Source organism: Aethalodelphis obliquidens, unplaced genomic scaffold (assembly GCF_003676395.1).
Source record: "Aethalodelphis obliquidens isolate GAN/ISIS:26980383/991018 unplaced genomic scaffold, ASM367639v1 scaffold9, whole genome shotgun sequence".
NCBI lineage: Eukaryota > Metazoa > Chordata > Mammalia > Artiodactyla > Delphinidae > Aethalodelphis > Aethalodelphis obliquidens.
This window is the reverse complement of record NW_020837953.1, coordinates 13,481,657-13,509,238: the sequence shown is the minus strand read 5'-3', so window position 1 is coordinate 13,509,238 and position 27,582 is coordinate 13,481,657. Positions and strand designations below refer to the sequence as shown.

Below are 27,582 nucleotides of genomic sequence, written 5' to 3'. Positions count from 1 at the left end.
CATTCCATCGCTTATCTAAGGTCACACCCAGAGGCTCTGTGGCTGGGATGAATCACAGCTGAGCTGACCATCCTTCCTGGAATCCATGGGCTGCAACGGATGTGAGTTTAGCCAAAGTGGACACCTGCCACCTACTCGGAACAGAAATGACCCCTGGGCATCACATCTTAGCCGAGTCCTCTTAGAGCCCCGATCAGCAAGCACTGAGGATCGTGGGTGGAGCTTCTACTGAGCATCTTCTGCATGCTCAGTACTGGGGTGCGGGCTGTGGGGATGTGGAATTAGTGTAAATCAAGAGACCTGGAGCTCTTCAGAAGGAAAGAGGATAGCCGGGGATGGCGACAGGTTTGGGACAGAAATTGAAGGCATTTCTTGGGCAGCTTGTAATTTATCTAGACCAGATTGGGATCTAGCAACCCATAATTTCCCCCAAACGAATTAATACGCTGCCTAAAGATCCAGAAACCTCTTTAGTGTCTCTGAGCTTATTGACTTCCGTTGGCTCCCCTCTTGCCCTTAAGTGTGTTTACTTCTCTGGGAGTCTCCGGCTCTCGTGTTCACAGGGCTTGGCGAGGGCCTTGGCCTGTCCTCCTCCGAGTGGAGATGAAGAGCTGCAGACTTCCCTGGGCTCCACAGCCATCTTCCTTGCATTCTTTATCCCCCAGCTGAATATCCCAGAGACGTTAATAGATGAAGGGGAGATCGTTTGCTTTTTTTAAAGAAGAGATGTTGGAGAAACAGAATGAAGTGCAAAGCCCAAAGGACTCAGTCGTCCCACCACCCAAAAGTTTACAAGAGCAAAAAATCCTATTGTGAGAAAGGCACCCACAGGCCCATCGGTTTGCGTGGTACTGCCATTTTTCAGAAAGGTGCTCAGACCCCCAAATTTAAAAGCGCTTACCCAAAGTCTTATAAAAGTCCCTGGCAGAACTGAGAGTAAAATTCACGTGTCTTTCCCCCAGTCTGAGCTTCCACTGCGTACTGCAGGGAGGACTTAGGACAGCCGAAGAAGGAGGCTGTCACAAGAGTGGCCCAGTGTGGGCGGTCCAGGACAGAGCCCGGAGCCCGCGGTCACTGTGCCAGGGCCTGCATGTCACTCACGGGTCGCTCAGGCCGGTCCTGCCTTGCTTTCTGTCTTAGTCTCTTCTCCTAGGAGGTTGGGCTTTTCAGATGTGCTCCCCTCGACACAGCAGGGCTGATCTGGTGTCAGGGGCAGAGACACCCAGGGCTGTGTCTGTTGGGATGCCTCACCTCTCCGGGCCCACTCTGAGCTGCACACCCACCACCAAAACAGGGTCTGAAAGGCAGCGGGCGCTGAGTGGATATTGGTACTAGAGATGGAATGTGGACTCACAGTCCGACAGCTTGAAATTCAGGACCCGAATCCACCAATGCTTAGTTGTTCCAGCTGACACAGGCCATTTTCTGAGCCTCAGTTTCTGAATTTGATTTTGCCACCAACCCAGGCGAAGAATGCGTATTAGAAAAATAGGTATCAGAGAGGTGGAACGGCGGCCCCAGGGTAACACTAATCATATGAGGGGGTAGGTCCTGGCCGAGTTAGCCCACATCCATGCCAGGCACTATGTAGTAGTCCTCACTCCAGCTCTGGGAGGGAGGTACCATGCTTATCCCATTTTATGGATGAGGAAACTTCTATGTTCCTCACGTGTTCCCTGAGGCAGGTGAAGAAATTCTTCCCACTTTGTAAGGGAGGAGCTGAGGCGCAGAGAGGATGATACACAGTGCGCCCGGGTCACCCAGTAAGGAGTTGCTGGAGGAGCTGAGTCTGAGTCCAGGTCTCCAGGCTCCCAGCTCAAGGGTCTCTCACCACCCACACTTGCTGGGTCCCACCAAGCCCCAGGGAGGGCATCCCGCCCTGGCATGCGCCCTCCTTGGCCAGCTTTGCCCCTCTTGCCTGGGAAGCACTGCCCTCATCCCCTGCCAGACAGACTTGTTGCCCAACTTGTGGGCAGGACCCAAGCCTGGCAGCCTTTCGTGGTCATCCCAGTCGAGCTGCTCTTTCCTGCGCTGAGTGTAGCACACAGCACGACTTCATCATCCAAATATGTCCTGCCAGACAGCTTCAGCTGCTGGCCGGCAGGGCACTTGGCGGCCCAAGAGAGCTTGGCACTAATTGGACCCAGCGGACGTAAATCAGGCCTCTCGTTGAGAGGAAGTCCAGCCGTTCCCTGGCAGGCAAGGGGTGAGAGGTCAGAAGGCTGGTAGGATGAGAACCTCTCCCTAAAAGGGGTTGAGTCCATGAGGGCCCAGTGACCTTAGCAAGTGTCCTGAACCCTCTGGTGTCTCCATCCATCTGAAGTTAAGAGGTTGTACGCAATGATCTCTGATAGTTCATGCCAAAGTGTAGAGCGGTCCTGTTGCTTGTGTGTGTGTGTGTGTGTGTGTGTGTGTGTGTGTGTGTGTGTGTGTGTGTGAGACGTCTTTCCTTTCTGCTTGGAGCACCGTCAGGGATAAATCTCATTATATCCTGTGGAGCGGAGGGCTGAGTGCTTTCACCTGACTCGGGGGAGGTAAGAGAAATTCCTTCCCATGAACGCAAGATGTCCCAAGGGCTTTCTATGTCCGGAACCTTTGTGGCAGAAGGCTTGGATACACCTAGAAACAGAGCAAGGCCCTCTAGGAAGGGAGGGCTTCCCAGCTAAGCTGGGTGGCTCACCGACAGGAGGGTGGGAGGTTGCTGTCAGGACCTGTCTTAAGAGCAGACTTGAGCTGGAAGCAATCTGTGGTCAGCTGTGCCGAGATGAAGCTGGAAAATGGTGGGTCAGGTTTGAAGACAAATTATAACAACTCTACAACCTGTGATTTTGCCAAGCACACATGCGCTTAACCAGCCATGCAGTCACTAGTGCATCCACTCACACGCTCAGTGTTTAGGAAGCGCCCACCATGTGCTGGGTGCTGTGCTGGGCACTGGGAATGTCGACGAATCGGGCTCCACTGCTGCCTTCTTCAAAGTCACAGTCTACAGGGAAGGACACGCATCGGAAAAATTGATGACAAGATAGTGCGATGAGTCCTTTACCGAAGATATGTCCACACTCCTCTGAACGCAGAGGAGCGCGTTAGGGACTCTGACTTCGCAGGGGTGGGGGTGGTGGAGGGGGCAGACAGGCTGCCCAAGAGAAGGTGGCATCAGCAGCAGCTTGGAGAGTAAGTTCAAAGACCTGGAGGGGAGAGTTAGAGGAGGGGAGAGAGCATGAGCAAAGCTGAACAGAAATACCAAAGGGATGCTGTGATCAGAGACCAGCAGAATTCCATGTAGCTTGAGGGAGGATGGATGCTCAATGGAGGGTAGGGGTGGAATAAAGGCCAGAATTAAGGCTGAGCCTTGGTCAACTCAAACCATGCCCCAGCTGGGGAGGGGAGGACCTTAGTTTGCTCCAGTATGTGTTTTATTTTTTTAAACAGCTGTTCCTAACTCTGCCTGTGCATCAGAAACACCTAGAGAGATTTTATACAATACAAATGGTCCACACCCTTGAGATCCAGACTTAGCTGGCCTGCTAGTTCTAAGGTAGCTAGCTGAGCAGCCTAGCGTTTCTTAAAAGTGTAAGATGCTGCTAAGCGCAATGGAGGAAAAGAAAGCAGAAAAGGGGGTCAGAGAATGCTGAGGGAGGAAGGTGGCACAACCTTAAATAGTGTTTTAAAGAGAAGACCTGAAGGAGGAAGCCGTGGGAAAATCTGGAGAAAGACCCCTCCGGGTGGAGCAAACAGCAGGTGCAAAGGCCGTGAGGCAGGGCTGACTTGTCTTAAAGGAAGAACAACGAAGTCAGTGTTGCTGGAATGTAGATGAGGTCAGAGAGATGATGGGGGCAGGTGGGTTGTGTTGGGCGTATACCCTGGCCTTTTTGAAATATTGATTTAGTCCATCTTATCCATCATCTGGTGAGGAAACTGGTCTGGAGAAGTGACACTTTACTAGATACGTCTTTTCTGCATCCCTCTTTCACACAAGACTCTGAACTAGGCTGTGTGTCTGGGTGGTGTAGAGGAGCACATTGCTGAGTAGAATACAGGCTCTGTTTCCCCAAAGATCCCAGTCCGGGAGGAGAGGCCCAGGCCCATGCAACCCTTTCCAGCAGAAGGCAGATTTCAATCCATGCTGCTATCCTGATTTCAACTGTAGCAGAAATATCGTCACAGTTCAGGGCGGTCTTAGAGAGAGGGGGCACGTGCAGGGTGGGTAGTGCTGCAGCAGGCACAGCAGGAAGCTCTTGCCCGACGAAACAGGACAAGTGCATGGCCGAGGTGGAGCCGGAATGGATGTCCGTGCTTTGGGGGAGGCAGCTTCAGAGCGTGGAGTCAGTAAGTCCCAGGTTTCAAGTCTGCTCAGCCTTGAAATTTGAGACCAACAGGTTGCACATGGCTTTACGTCTTTGTGTCTCCCTGGTCTCAATTTTCCCATCTTTTCCATGGAATTAATCCCGTCTCTGAAGATTGGCTGTGAAAATCGGTGAAGTAATGCGTGTGCACGTGTCTACCAGCTCAGGGCCTGGTGGGGAGCGAGTCTCGGGAAGTATCACGTGGTCCCTGTTAATGGTGAGAGCCTCTTCTCTTTGGCTGCACTGGGCTGCTTCCATCAACTGCAGGGGGGGGGGAAGAAAGCCAGGTGGTGAGGGCAGGAGAGCACAGTTTGGTTGTTTTCCTCTCCACATCCAACACCTCTTTCTGGCTTTATGGAAGCCATTATGGGCAAGGCGCCACCCGGCAGTACCCATGGCGATTCCCATTGCCCATCCCATTGACCATTGTGCTCCGTATGTCAACCACCCCAGAGCTGCCATCCTTATTATTATTGCTTATTTCGTGGGGTGGGGGCATGGGGAGGGGACAGCAACATCAGGGAAGGAACCAGGGCTTCTCTGTGTGTGTTTTCCTCCCTACCATACTGACCTTCACAGCCAGGCCATACGGACCTCAGAGGAACCTAGCACACCAAGGTGAGCTGTGAGCTGTGGAGCAGGTGGCGGAGCTGGGGACCCCCCCCCCCCACAGCATCCATCCTAAGTCACATTGGTCATTTGGTCCCGTCCCCGCTGCCCTGCCAGGACTCCCAGCTTGGCCCTGCCTCAGCTCTACCCTCTGGCCTAGGCCCCCTTCTAATCTGATTTAGGTTTCTGGGGAGAGGGGCTGGACTGGGGAGGGGTAGGCTCACACCTACAGGTTAACCCTCTCTCTGCCAAGAAAGGAACATTTCTGAGGCGATTTGTTTAGATGCAAGTTCTTTGTTCTCTTGATTATTCATTCTTTCAATAAGCGTCTCTCGGCACCGTTCCCCGATGCTGTATCCTCAGTACTGAGGATAAAGAGGCAAGGCAGACCGAGTCCCTGCCCTGGGTATGCTTACCACTTCTCGGGAGGCAGAAAGGGAGACCTGTAATCACTGGGTACGCTGAAGGACGTGAGAAAGATACTTGGGGGATCCAGGGAGCAAGAGGTTGATTCTAGCCCGTCTCCGTCCGATGGTCATTCACTCATTCATTCATTCACTGAGCCTGGGCCCTGGTGGGGTCCTCAGAACTGGTGTGGGGCTGGGGATGGGCAGGCCCAAATTTAACTTTGAAACAGGCCATTAAAGAGACAGTGTCAGGGAAGTGAGGGGGGTGGGAGCAACCTCTCCAGGAGGGGAGGGTTAGAGTGGGGGGCAGGGGGCAGGTCCCCGGACGAGGGGGAATTGACTTCGGCTTTGCAGAAGGGAAAGCCTTTGGCTTCTTGGAGATACAAAGATGGGCTCCTGGAGACCCACATTTACCACCTGCTGGGTGTCCTGGGATAGTTCTTATTTAAACTACCTGGATCCTATTTGAAATATCAATTTGGGGCTGTTTTTTTGTTTTTGTTTTTTGCAGTATGCGGGCCTCTCACTGTTGTGGCCTCGTCCATTGCGGAGCACAGGGTCCAGACGCGCAGGCTCAGCGGCCATGGCTCACGGACCCAGCTGCTCCGCGGCATGTGGGATCTTTCCCGACCGGGGCACGAACCCGTGTCCCCTGCATGGACAACCATTGCGCCACCAGGGAAGCCTGGGGCTGGTCTTTATCCACATATTTATGTAGTAGTAGTTTTATTAAAGGCTATATGTGCTCACAGACCCTTTATGATGTAATTGCTTTGATCAAACTTTTCAGAGGAATAAATTAATCAAATAAGAATAGGCCATTCTCTATATCACGTGTCTTGATTTCTGGTCCAGAAATATCAACTCTGTGCTTATATCCACCAGCTGGGGTCTAGTTTGACCTCTTAACCCAACCACAAGGTGTCCTCAGGAAAGGTTCTGCCCTCAGTCAGCTCCCCTGAAGTGGAAGGGGTAGTAGGGAGAAGGGGATGAAGGGATGAGGGCTCCCAGGTCCTCTCATCAGGGGCAAGGTGGGGGAGCATTAGCACTCCCAGCTTGAAATGACCCTGAGCCCCAAGAAAGGAAGTTCAAGGATAGAGAAGGTGTGGTTCTCTTACTGGTTAAGCACAAGGGATTTTGAATCAGCTCTGTCTCTGGGCTAGTCAATTACCTAATGTACCTGTGCCTGGTGCCTTCTGCGGGCTTACTGAGGGCATCGTATGGGATCATGTAAAGCGCTATCAACTTGTATCTGGCGCTTAGTAAGGTGGCTGATTTAGTAGTCATAGCGATAGCACTGGGAGCCTGCAATGGATATGACTTTTGGGACCAGAACCTTCACAGTCCTTGAGATCCTGTTACCACCAGGACTGTTACGCAGCCCTCCCTCACCACTTCTAATTCACACACATCTGAGCAGGTACCACCAGAGGCCAGAGGTGGAAATGCTCAAAAATCATAAAACAAAAGAATGAAGATGATGACAGACCTAAGGTTGTCACTGTGGGAATCGGGGACCCCCCAGGCCCCCAAAGCCAGCAGTTTCTCTTTGGATACAAACTTCAGAAGAGCCCGGGGCTCTGTGCCTTTACGAGGCCCTTTATTCTCCTCTGCATTCTGCTGGTTCTATCCATTACCCCTGAATGGAAATGGAAGCTGAATTTTTCTCTCTTGAAGCCATTAACACTCTGGGCTCTTGACAGGAAACACAGCTCAGCTTTAATTAGCCACAGCAAGCTCCCTGCATGAGCTTCTATCACAGCCGGAGGACTTCAAAGATAAAGGCTTCTCCATTCTCTCTAATCACAGCTATTAATGAGCCAATTAAGGCTTTCTCTGGGGCCAAGGCAAGCAGCTCGCTTAGCACCTTGGGCACACAGCTCCGCCCTGCTGCCAGGAAGCGTGAAAATGCCTGGGACTGGGAGCTCTGGCTCTGTAGCGTATCCGCTGTGGGTCCTCGGACGGAACAAATGTCCTCTATGAGTCACTTTCCACAACAGGGGAGAATAACACTATTTCTTCCAAGGAGCAATTCTTATAACAGGAATAAGTACAGGTCAGTGATTCTCAAATTTTAGCATGCTCCAGCATCACCAGGAGGCCTTATTAAACCTCTTGACTGGGCTCCATTCTGGGCTCCTGACTCAGCTGGTCTGGAAGGGGTGGCACGCAAGAATTTGCATTTCTGACTTATTCCCAAGTGATACTGATGCTGCTGGTTCAGGGACACATTTGGAGAAGTGCTGCTCTAGACAAGCGTGAGGTATTACGTGAAGATTTTGATTGCACTCCCATCTATAAATGTCCCCTGACCTCTTTCCTTCACCTGTGCCTCACCTGACAGTTTCCAGGGGCCTCCCACTTGGCTGTCAACACGTGGACACACCAGTGTTTATGGCGGTAAGGTGGCCAGCCAGAGAGTACTCCAGGTGCTATCAGTCCTGGGCAGAATTTGGCAGGACCACTTCTTTGCCTAATCTCGGCACTAAGATTCCAGGTCCCGATGTTGATCAGAAGCACTGAAGTCTCCAGCATCTCCTTCGGGAGGGGAAATGCGTCGGGACTTCCTGATTCCAGAGAAGGCAGAGAGCATGGAGTCTTCTTGACAGATGCACTGCCCGGTGGACACCGGCAAGGTGGAAAGGAACAGGAAGGAGGGCAGCTCAGCATGGGAAACACAAGCAAAGTGGTGTGGCAGGATCACGCATGTGATTTTAGGGGACTAGTTAGATCTTCTACTGATGGCCTGACTGAAGTCTAACTGAAGTCCCTCGGGCTGCATTTTGCCTGTTTCCTTAGGCAACAGAGACAGCCTCGTACTCATTTCAACTGCTGCCTTCTGCTTGCAGTGGCCGAGAGTGTGACTAGTGTCACCCTGTGCTTCCGGCTTTAAAGACAAACTTTCATTGTCAAAGATGTTACCAGTTCAGGTACTTAGGGTGCTGGGTTTCAGCCGGGGCTGTGGCCTCCGTGTCCAGACCCTCGTGATGCTCACTCCCACCAGCTATGCCGTTCTTCATCCCCCACCCCACCCCCAGGTCTAATGCAGCCTTCGCCGCCCACCTTGAGTTCTTCAGAGAGCTCGCCCCTGAGCACGCCTGCTTTGGCAGTATTTGGCGGTATTTGCTTTGTAGCACGTCCCAAAGTGTGTGCCCACGGGCCTCAGGGGATGTTAGCAGCTATAATGTGACTGAGGTGTCCCTTGGGGAGCGCTGGACCGGGTGAAGTAAGTCAAGTATCTTCTCTGTAGGACCTCTCAGAGCCTTGACTATACTAGTGGAGGTGGGTTGGAAGACTCAAGAGGGATGCTTAACAAGCAACATTTGCAAACTCCTTTCACCACACAGTGTATACTTTTCCCACAGAAGAGTTAACTGAGCTTCAGAGTCCAGTGGACTTGGTTTCCCCATCCTGGGACTCACACCTCTTTATCTGTAAAATGGAGAGTTGTCCTTAGCTTGGAGGGCTGTTGGAATGTTTAAGTGAGGTGACATAGGAAAGATGCACAGCCCAGGGTGAGGTATACAGTAGGGGCTCAATAAATGTGAATTTTCTCCTCTCCTTTTTGCTTTTCTGGCAGAAACTTACCATTTGAGTCAAATATGAGCTGTACCAAATAGGTTGTGTGGCAAGTACTCGGCCTGTGAGGGTGAAACCGCACTCGAATTCACAGGGTCGGAGGAGTGAGAGCTCAGAAGGGACCGGGCCATCCAAGCAAGCTTCCTGGAGGAAGCTGTCTTTGCTGGGCCAGACTCTTAAGCTAGTTCTCCAGCAAAGGCCTGGGGCAGGGGAGGCAGGAGGGGGAACCTTTAGAACTGCATCTCTCGGCAAGCAAGCTCCAGTGGGAATCCTTTTCTTTATTTTTCTTTTCCACCCTGGAGGCCCGTTTCCCCACCAAATCCAGCCGACACAGCACTTGCCTTCTCCTCCCACAGCCTGAACTTGGCCAGCATCTCAAGTTCCAGAGGTGTGAGCCTTGGAGTGGGGCCCTCCTGGCTTGTGGAAATTCACTGGGCCCGCTGAAGCCTGTTATACTGATGCCGTCAGGAAGCTCAGGGCAAGCAGGCCACCAGGACCCGGGGTGCTGGCCCGGAGCCTACCTACGCCGACCTTGGCCACAGGGGTGGGTGGGAGGGGTTCACTCAAAGCTGAGGAGGAAGCAGTACTGGAGATTTTCTCCCCCAGACTCTGCATCGCCCCCTGAGCCCTGACCTCCACCAACCAACCATTTCAGGAGACGCCACTTTGAACCAGGCATATTTCCTCCTGAGGTCATTTAATCCTCCTAAAGTATCATTACAGTTTCCATTTTACTGATGAGAAAACAAAGACGCAGAGTCAGCTTGAAACTAGGTCCATTTGGTTCAAAGTCCAAGCTTTTTCTGCTAGTCCTATGGAGCCATTATTTCCCTTTGTGCCTTTCCTAGTTTGTCTGGCATGTCACCACTTCCAGAAAGCCTTCTTGGTCGTCACCCGAGGCCATGCTTATGTCCCCTTCTGAGTGTCTACAGTTGGAACCACAAGGCACATCTCCTGTCAGTCCATCTTTCTGGGCAGGGAAGCACGGGGTGGGTGTCCTATACTGTACCCCTAGAGCCTGGCACGGCCCACATCATAATCTCTGCTGAGAGAAGGGGTGAAGAAGTATCATTTTCAAGCGTATGCAGACTTATCAGGTGCTTTGCATCCCCGTCCAGTTCTGAGGTGCTCAGCATCTTTGAACCCCGCCACAATCCTCCACCCTTCCTTACCCCCGACGGGCTGGCCTCACAGATACCCCCTGACTCGGCTTTCCAAGGCATCGTCTGCTTCCCCTCCCGTGACTCAGCCTGCTTCCTGGACTTCAGCAGGACCCCCAGGTGTTCATGAGCAGACTCCTGTGGCTGGACACCCTCAGGAGGGCTCTGTAAGATCTCGGCTCCAGTTCTCTTCCTCCAAACCAGCCGTGGTCCAGCACATCTGCGTCTGACCCGGAGCTCACCCTCCACCCGCCAACACCCGCTTCAATGATTAGCGGAGGTGCCAGGGAAATTACGAAAACCATGTGACAGGTAAATGGCTGTTCCTGCAACTTTCTTAGGTTTCAAAGGGAGGACGGTTTGCTCCAGCATGTGGGCTGGGAATTCAGGCTTTGCAAGCGCTTTCCAGAAGGCTTGGGCAAGGCAAACCTTACAGGATTCTGCTTTCCCTTCAGTGGAATCCAACTGGGCCTCTCGGCCCCTGGGACTGAGACCAACCATGAACCAGGCTCCATCCAAACACTGTGGCTTTGTTCCCCCGCATGAAGAGCAGACATGCAAATGGGTTGTGAGGAGGCAGGGAACAAAGTAAACAGAGGGTGCCAGAGCTGGAGAACACCTTGGGTCACTAAGTGCAATCTTTTCACTTTCAGGACAGGGAAACTGAGACCCAGAGCAAGGCGTTGGCCTAGTGTCCAACAGCTTCTTGGAGACTGAGCCGTGGCTGCAGGGAACACATCGGTGACTCTCTAAAATCTTGGGAAAGCTAGAGTGATAAATGAACGTCTGGGAGGAATTGTGTCCAGAATCTTCTCTCTGCACTGGCTGGTATAAATGTCACAGGTACATGGGTCGTGCTTGTCCCATCTGTGGATAATGCTGGGCACGGGCTGCTGAGGTGTATAAGGACAGTGAAGGCTGGTCGGGATGTATAGCCAGACGCTTGTCTTCCAGCCTCTGGCCACCTGGTTCTGTCCTCCAGGAATCTGGATGCCCATAGAACTCACAGGCAGACTACATCCTGCAACAGAGCTCAACTTGGGCACAAGTTGCCTTTGGCGTGGGGAGACGAGAGTCTAAAGTTGCCAAACACCACACTGTTTCTATAGGGTCCCAAGAAATACCTGTGAAAGCAACTTCCACACGTCAGTACTGGAACGCCTACGGGTGGTCCTTATGTAAACATATATTGAGCAACTCTTATGTGCTAGCACCTTCAATAGCTCCCTATTGCCTACCAGAAGTGGAGCCTAATCCCTTCCCACAATGCTCAAGACCCTTATGGACTTATCTGTCCTTTTCGTCACGTGTCATCTTTGAAAATTCAGCACATACCGTTCACAGCCATCATTCGGAAAGCACCATCCCCTTTTTTCCCTCTGAATCTTTTTAAAATACTGCCTGGGGTGCTCTTTTCTCTTTCTTTATCTGGAGGACTCCTTATCCTTCTCTCTAATCCAACAGCCCGACAAAGAAAGTGACACTTCTCCATCAGGCCTTCCCTTTCCCAATCCCCAGGCAGTTGTACCTTCAAAATATATCTCAAACCTGACTCTTTTCACTATCTGCACTGCCAACTCCCAGCTCCAAGCTGCCAGCAGCCCTTGCCTGGTCTACTCCGGTAGGCTCCTAACTGGTCTCCCTGCTTCCAATCTTTTCCCACCACAGGCTTTTCTCTCTGCAGCATCCAGGGTGATCTTTCATACATCATAGATCAAATCACTTCTGTGCTTAAGACCCTCAATGGCTGCCCGTTGCAATCCGTACCATGGTTGACATCATCTCCCCTGCCTGTCTCTCCACTGCCATGTCATCCATTCTCCACCTTTCCCAGCCACAGTGTTCCAGCCACGTGTTCCAGCCACAGTGACCACCTTCTTGTTCCTTGAACAGCCAAGGTTATTCAGGAACCTTTGCCTTCCTATGTCCCTGGAAGTCTCCCCCACCCCAGCTCCTCTCTCACGGTGAGCTCTTTTCATAATTTGGGTCTTAGCTCAAATATCACTTCTGAGAGGGGTCTTCCCTGACCATTCTATCCAAAGTAGCCTCCCTTATATCTCCCGTTTATTGTCTTTGCAGCAATCATCCCTATATTAAGTGACTTTATGTATTTCTGTGTTTGTTTTCTGTGTCTCCTGCTGCAGTAGAGGCTCAATGATACCAGAGCTGTTCTTGTCTTTAGTGATGTATCCCAGCATATAAAACAGTCCAGGTGCTGAGTGGGTGATTAATAATAAACATCTGTGAAGGACTGCCTTAAGCAGAGCCCTGGCAGACAGAGCCTTACGGAAGAAGGAGACCTTTGTGGGCTTTCTATAGGAAGGGAAACCTGGATGAGCCATAAAAAGACGGCAGGATTTATGTAGGCAGAGAGATTCAGAGATGGTGTCCCAGGAAGTGGGTCCCGCCAGGAGCATAAGCTGAACGGTCGGAAGGAGAGAAGAGGGCAGGGGAGAGCACGGCTGGGGCAGGGAGGCTGAGTGCTGAGCAGAGGAGGTAAGATCAGCTCTGTGCCCAGGCAAGAGGCTTGGGGCGGGGGAGTGGGGCAGACTCTGGAGCTCTTGAAGGCCAGACAGGAGAGCCTTTTCCCTTGCTCACCTTTGCACTGTCTCCCTGCAGCCTTGCTTTGCACGTACACGGTATTATTTGTAATTGAAAAGGTAGACAGAAGCCACAGGAACTTAGGAACTTAGGGCGTCACATAATATCCTCATCAGTGAATGGAAATGAAACTCACCCCTGCTGGGACTGAGCAAGGTCTATGCCAATACAGGGCCTCGGAGAGGCTGGGGCAGAACTATCTGGATGGGCGGGAATAGCAGATTATAGAGACTTCGCCGGCAAATGGGCTCAAATGGGATCCAGCCACAGAGTTTTAAAACCACAGATGTTCAGAACACACTGCCCTATAGGCTCACAGAGGCTCTCAGCCTCCCCTGCAACGTCCTTCAGCCTCGCGTTCCAAAGGACCTCAGTGACTCCTTGAATGCCTCCAGGGATGGAGAGCTCCCCACTCACATGCTGGAAAGGCTCTGACTCTCGGAAAGCTTTCCCCATATTGAGGTGGCTGTAGTCTCCCTGGAACACCTTGACTGGACTTCAGTCTGCCCCCCGGACGGTACAGTGGACACACAACGGCAGCCGTCACACCTCCAGGGCCTTCTCACCAGACCTCATACTCTGGGCCCTTCTACCCCTTCTCCGTGTAGTTCCAGTTCCCTCCACAATTAAAGCACCTCCTCTGGGCTTGCCCCGGTTTGTCACCACTCTGCTTCCAATGCTTTGAGGAAAGTCTCCACAGGAGGGTGCCCTGGGTGTCCATCTCACACCCTTTGAACTCCTCCTTCAAGACCGTATGGCATTGCTGGTGGGAATGTAAAATGGTGCAGCTGCTGTGGAAAACAGTATGGTGGTTCCTCAAAAAATTAAATGTACAATTAACTGTAGGATCCAGCAATTCCACTTGTCAGAATAGACCCAGAGAATTGAAAGCAGGGACTTGAATACTTGTATACCAATGCTCATTGCAGCACTCTTCACAATAGCCAAAAGGTAGAAGCAACCCAAATGTCCATCAGCAGATGAATGGATAAAGAAAATGTGATCCATCCGTACGTATTATTCAGCCTCAGAAAGGAACAAAATCCTGACACATGCTACAACATAATGAACCTTGAAAACAGAATGCTAAGTGAAGTAAGCAGATGCAAAAAGACAAATACTGTGTGATTCCACTTATATGAGGTACCTAGACTAGGCAAATTCATAGAGACAGAAAGTAGAAGAGAGTCTACTAGGAGCTGGGGGGAGGGAAGAAAGGGAGAGTCATGGGTACAGGCATGTAATGGTTACAAAATTTCTGTTTGGGATGATGAAAAAGTTCTAAAGTTGGTTATTTGTGATGGTTGCACGACACTGTGAAGGCACCTAATGCCGTTGAATTGTACGCTTAAAAATAGTTAATATGGCAAATTTCATGTTATGTATACTTTACCACATTTTAAAAGGCCACATATATCTACCCTCCATTCTCTGCCAAAGAGCAGTCAAGCACCAGGCATTTGCAAAGTACCTACTAAGTGCAGGGACTCTCTGACGCGCTGTGGGCCATTGGCAGTAGAGACCATCCTTGTTCATGACGACACTAACAGCCAAGCGCTAGCTTAAGCAGGTACCATGAATTACTTTATTTAATACACATTGCCTTCTCAGGTAACTATTGGACAAATTTGACGAATAGAACTGAGACTCAGAGAGGCTGAGTAGTTTGCTCAGGGTTGCACAGGGACGGACTCAGGATTCCAGTGTGAATGTCTGATTCCAGAGGCTACGTTCTTAGTCATGCTACTTCTTGAAAGAGACTTGGGAAATGCTTAAGAGCGAGAAGATACACACACACACACACACACACACACACACACACACACACCCTCTGAGATGGTCTGCTGGGTGAAAGGTGTGCAAAGACCCCTCTTGGAAGGGAGCAGCCTTAAACTCCATGAGTGGCAGCTGGTCTCACCCTTCTACCCTCAATCAGCATCTGTTGAATGAGTGCCCATCAATGTGTCCTGAGAAAATCCCGAAGGAGGTGGCATCTCACGTGGGCCCTGCCGTGTGGGCAGAAGGGAGGGAGGAGGACCTCAGCGTCCACTGTGTCTGGGAGCCTCCGCTGACCTCGGGGCTGGGCTTCTGGGAGCCTGTGCTCCCCTGCCCTCCTCCACCCCCCCACCCTCGAGCTTCCTGTGATAGTCCACTGTTTACTGCTGGACCAGATGGGCTCTCCCGGTGGGCGGGGCCCCATCTAACCCTGTCTGTGCCCGGTGTCCGGCCAGGAGCTGGCCTGGAGCCGGTGATCTGGGGTTTCTCACTGGAGAGAAGAACAAGAGGAGAGTGCTGGAGAAACCCGACAGAAGACTTCAACCTTGAACCTTGTTCAATTCTCCTTATTTCCCTGTAATTAGAACAAATTCCCTGTTAGCTCAGTTTCCATTCCCGAAGGTGGAAGGAATTCAGGAAACTTCTTCCAAGATGCCGAGCCCCGTTCTCAGTCTGACTGTCTAGACATATGACCCTGAGGCTGCCCCCACCGTGATCTCGCAGAACTGGCGGGGGCTGCGGTGGCAGCTGGCACACATTACCTCTGGGGCTGGCAAGGCCTCCATCCTGGGCCCGGGAGTCCTTACCCTGAGAACAGCAGTGCTGGCACAACTGCGGAGGCCCACACCTGGCTGACAGTCGCCAGTGCAGGTGAGGGCCGGGCTGCTGCTGCATCGCACAACATTGGGGGCACACTTCACAACGAAGGCAAAGCGAATGGGCTTCCCTGGAGATGCACAGCACGGTCCCCAGCGTGCGAACCTGCTGCCCTCAGAGCTTGCCTGCCCTGACCCCTCTGCCCTGGGGCCCGGATTCCCTGCTGCCAGCACTGCAAATTACTTGGACTTAACTTCTCTCACCGAGCAACACAGAGTAGAGTAAGGAGTACAGGACAGACCTGGGTTCAAACTGAAAGTAGTCACATTTTAGTAGCTTTGAGGCCCTGGAAAAGTTATTTCATCTACTGGCATCTTAGCCTTCTCATTTGTAAGTTGGGGATAGTAAAACCTACCTTCAGGGCTCTTAGGAGGATTAAATGAGATCATATTTATAAAGTGCTTAGAACAGTGGCTGGCACATGGTTCATTTTATGTAAGTGTTTGTTAAATGAATACAAATTTATCTCAGTATGCCACATTTTAAAAGGCCACATCCAGTCTTGGAACTTGGAAGATGGTTTTAAAAACAAAAAGATTGTGGGGTAAATGAACATCTGAACCGTGGATCCGAGTCCTCAGCTCACCACAAACATATGGTGTGACTTTGGGAAGTGCTCTGCCCTCTCTGAGCCTCACTTTTCTGTTTGTACAATGGGGGCGCATGACACATTATCCTGACGGTCTCTTCGGGCTTGAACATGCTAGGACCCAAAAGCTTGCGACACGGGAGCCCACCATCCATCCTCAACTGGCTCTAGTCTTGGCTTACCTTATCCTCCGATCCCTGGTGGATCCAGGCTTTCTGAACTGCCAAACTCGACCCCTTGGAAATGCCAGGTCCAGGGGTTGTCAGCATGGATTAGTTCTGGGAAACACTACAGCCAGCAGAGTGTCCCCAGTGAGGGCACTTATCCTGCCTGGCCACGGAGGGGGTGAGCTGAACATTCCGAACAGCCAAGTGGCCTCAGGGGAGCATTAGAGAAAAGGACAGCGGGAAGCTGGTGTTGGAGATCTCTTAATCCTGGGGAATTTAGAGTCACCACAAAGTGGACTCCTAAATGAGTAGGGATTTGCTTCTTCTCCCAGCCTCGACAGACTGCTTCTGCGCAGGGAGAGGTTTTAAATAGCAAAGGTGACTTGACTTGATGTGGCCAAGCTCACAGTTGGACACATTCCTCCTCTGGTTCCCAGGGTTCAGAAATAGTCTGGTGGGGGCACAGAAGCGCCCTGGGAGAAAGGAGATGTGGGCTTCTCAGGTGTCCCTGAGAGAGGACATAGGTTGCGTCAAATCAATGTGGAGGGGGCATCCTGAACTACCATGGGGCATTTTAGGTTTAGTGGGCCTCGGAGCTGTCTTATGCGGTCCTCCTAGGTGGAGACACTGAGTCCCATGAAAAAAAAAAGATCTGCTCAAGGTGCCCCTTGAGGAAAAGAGCGCATGGCAGAGCCAAGCGTCAGACCCGGGTCTCCGGACCCTAAAGTTGGCTGACTCCTACTCCTTAGATATACAGCTTCTGCACCAGCTACAACCAGCACAAATCAGTGCAATGTTTTATTCAGTGCATGTTTACCAAGACTTTGCCGCATGCAGGTCCTGGGCAAGGCACAGGGACGGGTGGGGTTGGGGTGGGACAGAGATGAGCAGGGACTTTAGCAGCCTGAGAATAGATGCTTTAGGAGGGAGGAGCTGAGCGAGGGCAGCACATCTGGCTGGAAGGAGGAAGGGGCTGGGAGCTGGAAAGCTGCTCCTTTTCACTGGTCTCCTCTCCCCTGTCAGTCCGAGGGAGGGATGGATGAAGGCTCCCTCCTTAGCTGGGGCATTCCCTCTGGTCAGTCCGCTAAGGCAGCCTCTCCTCTCCCAAAGCCCAGCACGACTGCCCTGGAGTCTCCCTTCCAGCGGCCCTCTGGTTTGTCCCAGCCTGGCTGTAGCCTGCCTGAGGTGAATCATCTCTCACCTGGCGTGTTCCTGGGCTCCTGGGCTCCAGCCCACAGTCGTCGCGTGCTTCCTGCTCTTTGCTGCTCCAGTGGCCTCCCTGCAGCAAAACAATCTTTAGGAACTGAGCTTTGTGGGAACCCGATGCTGCCTCCAATTCTCTCCAGGGCTGTCCTGGGACAAGTGCAGCCAGACAGGTTCTGGCAGCCCCAGAGGTCAGAGTCAGGACCAGTGGGAGGAGCACAAGGGCAGATTCAGCTCCGAGGGAGGCAGCATGGTCTGTTAGCCAGAGACTCTGGTGTTCCAAGGGAGGGCTCTGGCGGCAGGGAGGGGAAGGGGAAGGAGAGGGAAATCTCCCACCTTGGGAGGTATATGAGCAAGGGCTTGAGACCTTGTCACTTGCTCCGATGTTGTAGAGGGTGTTTAAGCATCAGATATAGGCACCACATTCCAGACCAGGACCTAGGATTGTAAGCAGTCCAGCGCACTGGAGTTCCATGTCTGCATCCTTTCTTGGGCCGGGCACAGTTTGAGAGCATTTGTGGTTGCAGATAAGCATGTGGGTCAGGTTCATCTCAGCCTCCTTAGCCTTCAGCATGGAGCCTGGCGCTTGCTAGGGTCAGACGCGCTTGCTGAGTGAACGAATGATTTGTGAGTGCCGAGATCCCAGAATTACACCAGGACTGGGCCCAGTCTCTCCAGCTGAGGGATGGTTGGGGACTTGGGTGTGGAGCAAAGGCTCCCCTCTGGCTGTCAGTGTCTGAGAGCTCCCCCACTTCAAAGGACTTGTAGATAAGGAGGGCTTTCTGGGCTAAGTGAGATCCGGCCCTCCCCTAGCCTCCCCTCCCCCCAACCCCACACCAAATGTGCACATGAAAATCTAGCTTTCTTATCTGCCTAGGCTCAGATTTGGCACCCTGGGGCTTGAAAGGCTGACAGAGCAACTGATGGTACATCCAGATGTCCTTAAAGACCTCCAGCTGTGGACCATGGGACATTGTTCCTTCTGAGGTGCCAACCCTAACTTGCACCTGCATGAAGGTGTGAGGACCTACTTGGCTAGGAATGGTAGAGGCTGCACTAGGAAGGCAGAGGAGCCCAGTGAGAGTGCCGGACCTGGCTGGAAGGATCCCAGGAGAGGAAAGAATGCTAGAGGACAAAGAAATCGGAGGATGAAAGCCTCCAATTTGAAGGTAGAAGTCCCTGCGTTAGACAGAGTCCTTAACCTCACGGTTGAAGAGTGCATGATTGGATGGCTGGAGGATGGCTGGCTGAAGTGGATGGCGGTCCATTCAAAGATTTATTGAATGCTTCCTTAGACTCCACGTGACGAATCAGACCCAGCCTCTGTCCCCAAGGAGCTCACAATACACAGACGATGACACCACGGTTGTAATTCAACTTGGAGACGGGCCTTGAAAAATGGAGGGGGGTTGTGGTTACATGCTGAAGACAAGATGGGGCAGAATTCTCAGTGAAGTTCCGGGTCACTCCCCTGGGATCTGAGATGTCATGAACCACTTTGAGATGAAATTCAAAATGAGCAAATATCTCGGTTGACGTTTATGCCTTCTTAAAGTGGATTTCAGTATGGTTAAGATACGGTGGCCATAAAACTTCATGAAAAGCTTATGGAAAAAAATTAAAAATTGAGAAAGCTGTATCTCTTCATGCAGGTTGTGTGTGAATTGACAACTCAATGGGAGGACTACTCTCTCTACAGTCTTTTATTTAATACAATCCAGAAGATTATCACACACACACTTTTCAGATAAGAACGCGTGGGTTCAGGGAGGTTAAGGAACTCACTCAAGGCCGCACAACCAAAGTGGCAGAGCTGGGATGTGGTACCATGGCTCTGACTTGAATGCCAGCTGACCTTTCTCATATCACTGGATCTTCAGTTTTCCCTCAGCAGAAGGACCCACGGTACGACTCCTGCAACTCCAGAGCCTACAGAAACAAGATCGAAAGGCTTAGTTCTGCACAAAGTCCTGGAAGCAGGAGAACAGGGTCAGCTTGATGGAGAAGTGGTTACTGTTCAGTGTGACTGAGGAGAGCCTTTGCTCAAGGCAGAAGAGGGAGATGGGTGAGGGAGGGAGAGCAGGCCCCTTTCCAGGGGGCTTTGAACCCCAGACCTGGAGCTGTCCCTATGTAGAGTTGATGCCCAGTAGCTGTTGGTTGGAGACCTTTACAAACCAACACAATGCCAAAGAAGCTTGGTAGGGTAGGGGGAAAAGAAGGTTTGAGTTACTTGAATTCAGTTTCTGCTGCTCCTTTGAACAGAATTCATGGCAAGGACTTCAGCTATTAGTAACGTGTATTAACTACTTACTTTGTGCCAGGAACAGTTCTAAGAAAATTACATAAATTAACTCATTTATCCTCACAATGCTCCTGTGAGGTGGATACAGCTATGAACCCATTTTACATATGAGCAAGTAGAGGCAGTGCTTGTGCACCTTGAGCCAGTGACCCATTCTCCAGGTCCCAGATTTTACACTTAGAGCACAGAGAACTGAGCTAAATGAGATAACTCATGTGAACATAGCCCCCCACACACAATTGGTATGCAAGAAACATTTGTTGAATTGTAGTCTGACGTTAGTAATGAAGTGACAAGGCCAGTGTTTTCTGACTCCAAACTCTTTGGTTCCTTTACCACTCCATCCTCCATCCCAAGGGTCCAGCACGTAGTAGGTGAGCATTCAATGTCCCAGAAGTGGTTGACGAAATTTTTGTGAATTCCAGGGCCTGTCTTGGACCAGCTGCTTCCTTGTACTCCACCCATAGGAGGCATGGGGTGTGTTTTCTTGAGGTGGGAAGTCCCACCCACAGACACTGCTTCCCTGACTCACGGGCCTGGTCTCAAAGGGGAGCATGTGTGGGCAGCCTCAGGGGAGAGGTGGCGGGGATCCCCTGGCGAGGTTATGCTTCCCTTTCTGCTGTGTCAGCCCTTGGGCAGGGTGGATCCCCACTCTCTGGGTGGTATGTGCAAGACTGCGTAGGCTTGTCTGAGAGCCAAGCGTGGATGGGGAGCACGTGTGCCTCCCACTGCTGGGTGTACGTGTTTGTCTTAGTGTGAAACAATCAATCTTCGTGCCCGTTGCCTTCAAGAAGTGGATTATCTGGTCCTTCGGAAACAGAATCACTCAATTAAGGAAATGAGAGCTCAGCAGTGTCAGGCTGGAAGTTCTGACTATGGGTGTCAGACGGTGGGTGTCCTGCCTGTGCTCTTTGCAGGGAGATCTCGCTGCCTGCCTAGGATCGCTACGGAACTGGTGACAGGGCCCTGAGGACGACAACACCTGCTCTTGCACGGGCCCTGGAGGGAGGAAAGTGGGAGATGAAGCTAAGGCGAAAGGTAAGACTGTGGGGCAGAGAGAGGCTAGAGAGAAAGGTGCAGTGGGCCGGGGAGCAAGCCCGCAGGGTTCCCAGCTTCTGTCTGTCTCGTGGCTACGGCACAGTGGGAGGCGTGTGACCTCTGATGTCACGTACATCTGGGGCTTGTTGCAAGACCTGGGGATTTGCCCGGAGTCCAGTCTGTGCAGAGCTGACCAGGGAGGGTCCTCACTGCACTTGGAGCAGGGAGGTGGGTGGAGTTATTTTTTGAGTCTGCCTGCAGGCTGCGATCACAGGACCTGGAGTCAGCCCTCACCCGAGCCTGCAGAAGGATGCATTCTAGGTCACCTGGGCTTTCTCAGGAAAGTCCAGCTCACAATGACCTGTCAGACCTGCCAGACCCTCTCCCCAGCCCTCCTTGGAACCTTCCAGCTGGAGTCTGTTTGCACAGCTGGGATGGGGTTAAACGGCTGCCCTCTGGGTCCTGAGGCCCTGGCCAAATACCCTTAGGCCACTTGGAAGTAGCCCAGAAGGATGAAAAGGGGCCTGCAGACCCGTGGATGGGGCTCGGAGTCCTGGGCTGCTCCAGCTGCTTGATCTCTATCGGGTCCTGGGGCCTCTATGAGACTTCATTTCCTTATCTGTAAAACGGAGAGAATAAAACACACAGCAGTCTCTTGGGAGAACTAAGCCTGATCACACACATGAGTAACCAGCCTAATGTCTGACACATAGTGGGGGGCTAAAAATGTTAGTTCCCTTCCGTTTCTTCTCTATCCCTTTTCTCCTGTTTTCTCACTCTGCAGAGTCATTCATTATTATTCTGATATGCATTCACTGAATACCATTGGTAGCAGGCACTGTAGATGCCATGGTGAGTGAGGCAGGCCTTAGCTCTTGAACAACATACAGCCTTGAGGCAGAGGCAAACAGACAAGGGCAATGCCACACAGCAAGTAGGAACAGACCGCCTTCTCAGAAGAGGTGCTGATCCTAAAGTCTCAGACTTTCCTGAGTGGTCAGATGCCTTCCTGCTGCCCTTCATCCTTTAAGCACTGCCTCCTCCATGAAGCCATCCAGGTTTTCACCTGGCCTCCCACAAGGTGTTGTACTAAATACTTGACCGTCCAATGCTTGGAACAATGCCGTGAGATGGGTAATATTATTGCCTCAGTTTACAGATAAATCGCTGGGACTTAGAGAAGTCAGGTACAGTGGCAAGATGTCATCTGAATTCAGCCCTGAGTCCAGGGTCCAAGCTCTTTCCATAAAGCTAACTTGCCTCTTCCTCAGGGCTTCCTTCTACCCTGGGCTCCGTCAGGGCCTCTCAGAGGAGTTATCACTGGCTTTTAATGATTTGTTGACTGAGCTGTTGTCCCCACCGTCTAGAAACCCTTCAGGAGCTGGACCATCTCTGATCCCGTCTGTGACGAGGGGCCCAGCGTCCAGCTGGCACAGAGCAGACATCAATGCACATTGGTTGAGATGGAACCAGGTCAGAAGCACATCACGACTGTCTCCCCACTTCCATCGGACAGCGTCCATGATTGGAACGGTCACTCTCCACTCTGGATTCCACCCTGGCAGCATGACCTCACACCGTTGGCCCGGGTCCCTTCCCCCCTCCCTTCTTCCTGGTCCCAGGTGCTCTGGGGCTGGCAGGATGCAACAGGATAGGATGTGCGGTGGCCATACATGTCCAGACAAGCAGGCCGACCCAGGAGGCAAGGACGAGAGTTCCCGACTCACACCAAGGTGAGGGTGAAGGCCAGGGGTGGAGACACGCCTGATAAGAAGTCACACCTCATCAAGCCAGTAAGCCTCAGCAGGGCCTTGCTAAGGAGCTTCAGGAGTTGAGGGTAGGACAAAGGGCTCCGAGAATCAGCCCCCAAAGCAGGAAGGAGATCCGGCCAACTCCGCAGACCTGGGTCCCTCTGGTGTTGGCGTCCGTCCGAGTGGCTGCTTCTCTTCTCCATCAGAGCCCAGCTATGCTCAGCCCATTTGCTTGGGTCCCAGCAGACCCCAAGGCCATGGGAGCCTGGGAAGGAGCTCACCCGGGGGAGTGACTGACAGGTTGTCAGGCGCCCGACTTTGGGATGGGAACTCGGGCAATCAGACAGCAGCTGAGATCCCAGGGGGAGCTGGCCCTGCTGATGGATGCTCTGAGTCTCTGCCATCTGCTTCTGCTCTGTCTCCCTTGCCCACCCCCCAACTCCCATCCCGCCTTCTTGTGCTCTCCTTGGTCACTGGCCAGTGGTGCTGGGGGTGGCAGAGCCAGCAGGTCCATCAAGCAGGGGATGCAGGGAGGCTGGAGCCATCAGTTCATGAATCAGCTCAGCTCTGGTGCTCCTGTCAGTGGGAGACAAAACAGCGGCATCTGGAGTATGTGCCCCAGGGGCCCAGTATACGCAGGGGAGAAGGAGGCCTCTGAGACCAGACGGACCTGGCCTCAAACCCTGATGCCACCACTCACCAGCTCTGTGACCTCGGGAAGCCACTTGACTTCTCCAAGCCTCAGGGTCCTCCTCCGTAAAATAGGGATAGTAGAACCTGTCTTGCCTAACTCACAGGTTGTTGAGAGGATCAAATGAGAGAGAGGGTTTCCAGATTGCTACCAATGGACACTCCCATTATTGCTAAGCACACAGTGGGCTAGTGGCAGAATCCAGCTCGCACCCACTTCTCCGCCTCCCTGACTTTTGTTCCTACTCTGTACTAGCATCGGTTTCAGCTTGGTTTGGAGGCAGAAGAATAGACTTGATGACCTTGAGAGTTGAGCCCCTCTGGGTCTGCTTGATTCAGTTCCAGGGGCACATGAGAACTGGGCCATTGTTGTGTTTGTTTAACTGATTAAATGACTGATCAGTGAACGTGGCTCATGAAATTGTACCTTCCAGTGAATTCCTAAGCTGATGGCTAGAGACTCGCGAAGGCTGTGTGATGGGGAGGAGGCCTGTAGGAGCTCCAGCCCCTGAGAGACTTGCAAACTCTTTGGGGAGGTGGGACACCCATGTAAGAGCTATTAGCTAAAAATACAGGGCAGAGCATCCAAGATACCACGTCTGGTCTGTTAATAGTAGCATCCCCAGTGCCTAACGTACATGAGCAGCAGTCAGTAAATCCCTGTCAAACGCAGGAATAAAGAACGACCGGCACAATCTTTGTATGTTACCCAAGGCCACGTGGCGCTTCCATGCTCCTGGGAGATGTGGTGAAAACTTGCTCTGAACCTCAGACTGCTCAGCTGTTCCACGGTTGTTTGTCGCGCTCCTCTGTCCCTGCTCATGAGAGGACAACCTCTTCCATGTCGTGTCAAACCACTAGACTCACACACTGTTTTGCACTTCCCCTTTTTCTACAAAAATGTAATCGTCCTGGGAATTGTGCCATCACTTTACTGATGAGGGTGTCACAGAGGAGGGACCACTGGTTTTGCCAACTTTTACAAGTTGCCCCATTGAACTCCCTGACCTTGGCTCCCTCCCCAGCTTTCAGAGAAATGTAGTTCAGGGGGTGTCTCCATCCCCTTCCTCCCCCAACCCACAGCTTTTCCTGCAGGTAGGAGGGCTGCCAGTCTGCTTGCCCCAGTGCCAGAAATTCCAAAGAATACAATATTCTCTTTTTTTTCCTTCCACATGAATCTCCCAGGCCCTGTGAGTCCCCAGAGGACCATGAGGCAGGTTTGGACTCAGGGCAGAGAAGCCCCTTCTAAAGGGGCTGAGAGCTATCTAGACTGCCGAGCTCCCTGCCATGGGAGGTGAACCAGCACAGTGCAGCTGCAGGAGCTCCTCTGGGGTGCAGATGTAAATCCTCAGGTATTTATTCAACTTGGGGGTTGGATATTACAGCAGGACACTCATTGATTCATCTAATCGGAGGGGCACCTCTAGCAATAATAAGCATCGGCACTGCTCCAGCTTTTATTACATTCATCATAGGTAAGGATATGAAGCTGGGAAGAAGGGGACCCAGGTTTATGGCCCCAGCTATTTTACTGACTCTCAGTGTGGGCCTGCTCAAATCTCCCTCCATCAGTGGGCCTCAGTTTCCCCATTTGCACGATGCAAATTCTCTAACGGGGACTGGGTGCTTCCCTGGGGCCCTGCAGCTCTGAGACACTGTGATTTCCTGGTATCTCAAGAATAGAAGGTGATGTGTTTTTTCTGCAACAGGAACGAGTGTCAAGTTTGTGGGAAATTGAGAGTGACTGCATCTTCTTATCGCTCTGGCTCTGGGCCCAGCTGGGGCTCTGTCTGGCTGCCACAGAGGAGGAAGGGGCGCCTTAGACCCTCCTCTGGTCTGTGGAGAAAGTGAAGCTGGACCTTGGTGTTCTGCATGCAGTGGGCCCAGCCAGGCTTCTGGCCTCCTCAGCCTGTGCAGAGACAGAGCACGGTGGCCTCTGCCTCGGGAAGGGGGATGGGGAGCATCTCTCTGCATCTCTGTGCTGCTGGGGTCAGCTCTGCTCTTGGCATGGGGCTGGGATCATGGAGGCCACTCCTGTCTGTCTTCCTCTTGCAATGCAGGCTCCATGGGAGGATGTGGGAAAGCATGGTTCTTTCTGGCTCTCATTGAGATTGGTCCAAATATTCCAAAACTTTTCCTAAGTTCTCAAAGACCTTCTTAATTATTAGTAACATTTGAAAGACAATCAACTCCCACATGCCAGGTTCTGTTCTGGGCACTGAGGTATAGCAGCAAATAAGAAAGAAATGGCCTTCGGCTCCGGCCCCATAGTGCACCCACCACCCGCCTCTGCCAGCATCTGGGACCCCAGCCAATTTCCCATCAAGCCAGAGCGCAGGCAGCTTGGTCAGGTGCGGCGAGATCATCAAGTGCTCAAGCAGAAGGGATTCTGCCTTGTGGCCAGAAGTTCCTTCAGGCCCCCGAGGAACATCTAAAGCAGCGCAACGTTGACCTGAAAGACCACCCTCTCTTCCCGGAGCTGGAGAAATGCATGAACTCAGGGCCGGCTGTGGCCATGGTCTGGAGGGGCCGAATGTGGTAAAGATAGGGCGAGGGATGCTTGGGGAGACCGATCCAGCGGAATCTAAGTCAAGCACAGTGCGAAGGGACTGCTGCGTTCAAGTTGGAAGGAACATCATGGATAGCAGTGATTCAGTAAAAAAGTGCTGAAAAAGAAATCGACCTGCGGTTTTAAGCCCGAAGAATTGGTGACTACAAGTCTTGTGCTATTGGCTGGATCTGTGAATAACAGGGGAGCAACGCAGCAGTCTCCTTCAGCCCCGCTTGATGTGTCCCTGGGCACGGCTCTGCATTCCATGGACTTGGAAACAGTAGGATTAATCTTTCCTTCCTAAAATACTTGCCAGTAAAAACTGTGGAAACTGGGGAAAGGAAAAGAAAGATTGATAGAAGGAAGGGAAGGAAGAAAGAGAAAAGGAAGGAAGGAAGGAAGGAAGGGAAAGAGACAAGGGTTATGATATGAGGCAGTCCGTTCTCTGACAGGAGCTCACAAAGGGCTATGGGATCATGGTGGGACTGAGGGGGCTGGTACCAAGATGTGGTAGGTCCAGACAAAAATTCTGAAGTCTAAGCAGGAATTTGCTAGACTAAGGGAATGTAAGGAGGAAACTGGCCTCTTCCAGGGAGAAGGAGCAATGCCTGCAAAAGCCTATCATAGGGAGAGAGCAAGTTTCATTCTGGGCCTTGCAGTGGCTGTTTCTTACATGTGAATGACTGGTGAAGGGCAAGGAGTAGGAGATGGGAAGGGGAGTACAGGGCATGCGAAGGAACTGAGGCTGGCAAGAGAGGGCCAGGATCAGGCAGGGTCAGAGCCATGAACGTGGAGGAGGCTGAACGTTATCCTGGAGGTTGTGGGAGCCAGGGACGCCTTTTAGCTGGAGTGACGTGGTTGCATATGTAATTAGAGAAGGTGTCAGTGACGCTGTGTGGAAGATGGACAGGAGGGAGAGGAACGTGGAGATGAGTTGGGAGACTGGTTCTGTGAACCAGATGTGGGATGATGATGGATGGGCTGCAGTAATAGAAATAGGACTGGAGATAATTTGTGAGACTGAAGAGGTGGAATCAACAGAACCTTGGTTCCCATGAACTCCCATGAATTCTGAATCATTTCGTTTTCCAAATCCACTGTATCCTTTAAGCGATTCAAGTATCACATCCACTAACACAGTAATAATAAAGGAACTAATATGGAATTGAATGGGCTTTATGTGTGCAGCTTTGGAAATGGGTCTTATCTACTCACCACCCATCGTGACATAATAGGAAATCAGAACTCTGGATCATCAGGAACTGAATAACTGCATCTCACTTAGTCAATGTAATCATAGCCTAAAGCAGAGAAACCTGATGTTTTAGTTACCTGAGTTGCAGCTGGTCACCAAGATCTGGTCTCTCTCGTCTCTGGCATCACCCTGCACATAGCTGTCCACATTACAGTCAGAAAGATCTTTCTAAAATGAAAGTCGGCTCTTGCCTTCAAATCCTGTGGGAGTGCCAGAGTTCCTCTCTCCCCTCTCAGCACCCTCTCCCTCAGTGGGCCTCATCCACCTCCAAGAATACCACCTATATGCTATTTATTCTCAAATACATCTCATGGTCAGAATGCTATCCTGATCTTCAGACTCCAAATCCTACATGACATCAGCCTCCCATCTACCAGTCCCCGTCTCTTCTAATGCTTCCCAGCGCTGTAAATGCTTCCACCAGCCATGTGGGAATCATCCCTGGTCGCCATCTTCCCTTTCTCTTACCTTCACGCTCAAGTCATTCTGATTTACCTGCTTCGTTCCAACTCTGCTGCCGAGGCCCCCGGCCCCCGAATCTAGACCCCTGTGTTCTCTTGCTGGGTTTCCTTCAGGAACCTTCTATCTGGAATCCCTGTTTCTGTCTTGCTTCTCTCTAAGCCATTCTTCATACAGCAGCCAAAGGGACCTTTTAAAACATAAAATGGAATATGTCATCCTC

At 51.8% G+C, this 27,582-nt stretch overlaps 1 long non-coding RNA gene across 1 annotated transcript; it reads left to right on the top strand.

The window, feature by feature from the left end:
- The first annotated feature begins 20,392 nt into the window (after positions 1 to 20,392).
- Positions 20,393 to 25,577, top strand: LOC113621599 (uncharacterized). The gene is made up of 2 exons (XR_003433232.1): positions 20,393 to 20,653; positions 22,021 to 25,577. It is a non-coding gene; the product is annotated as an uncharacterized LOC113621599 (long non-coding RNA).
- Positions 25,578 to 27,582: the final 2,005 nt, after the last annotated feature.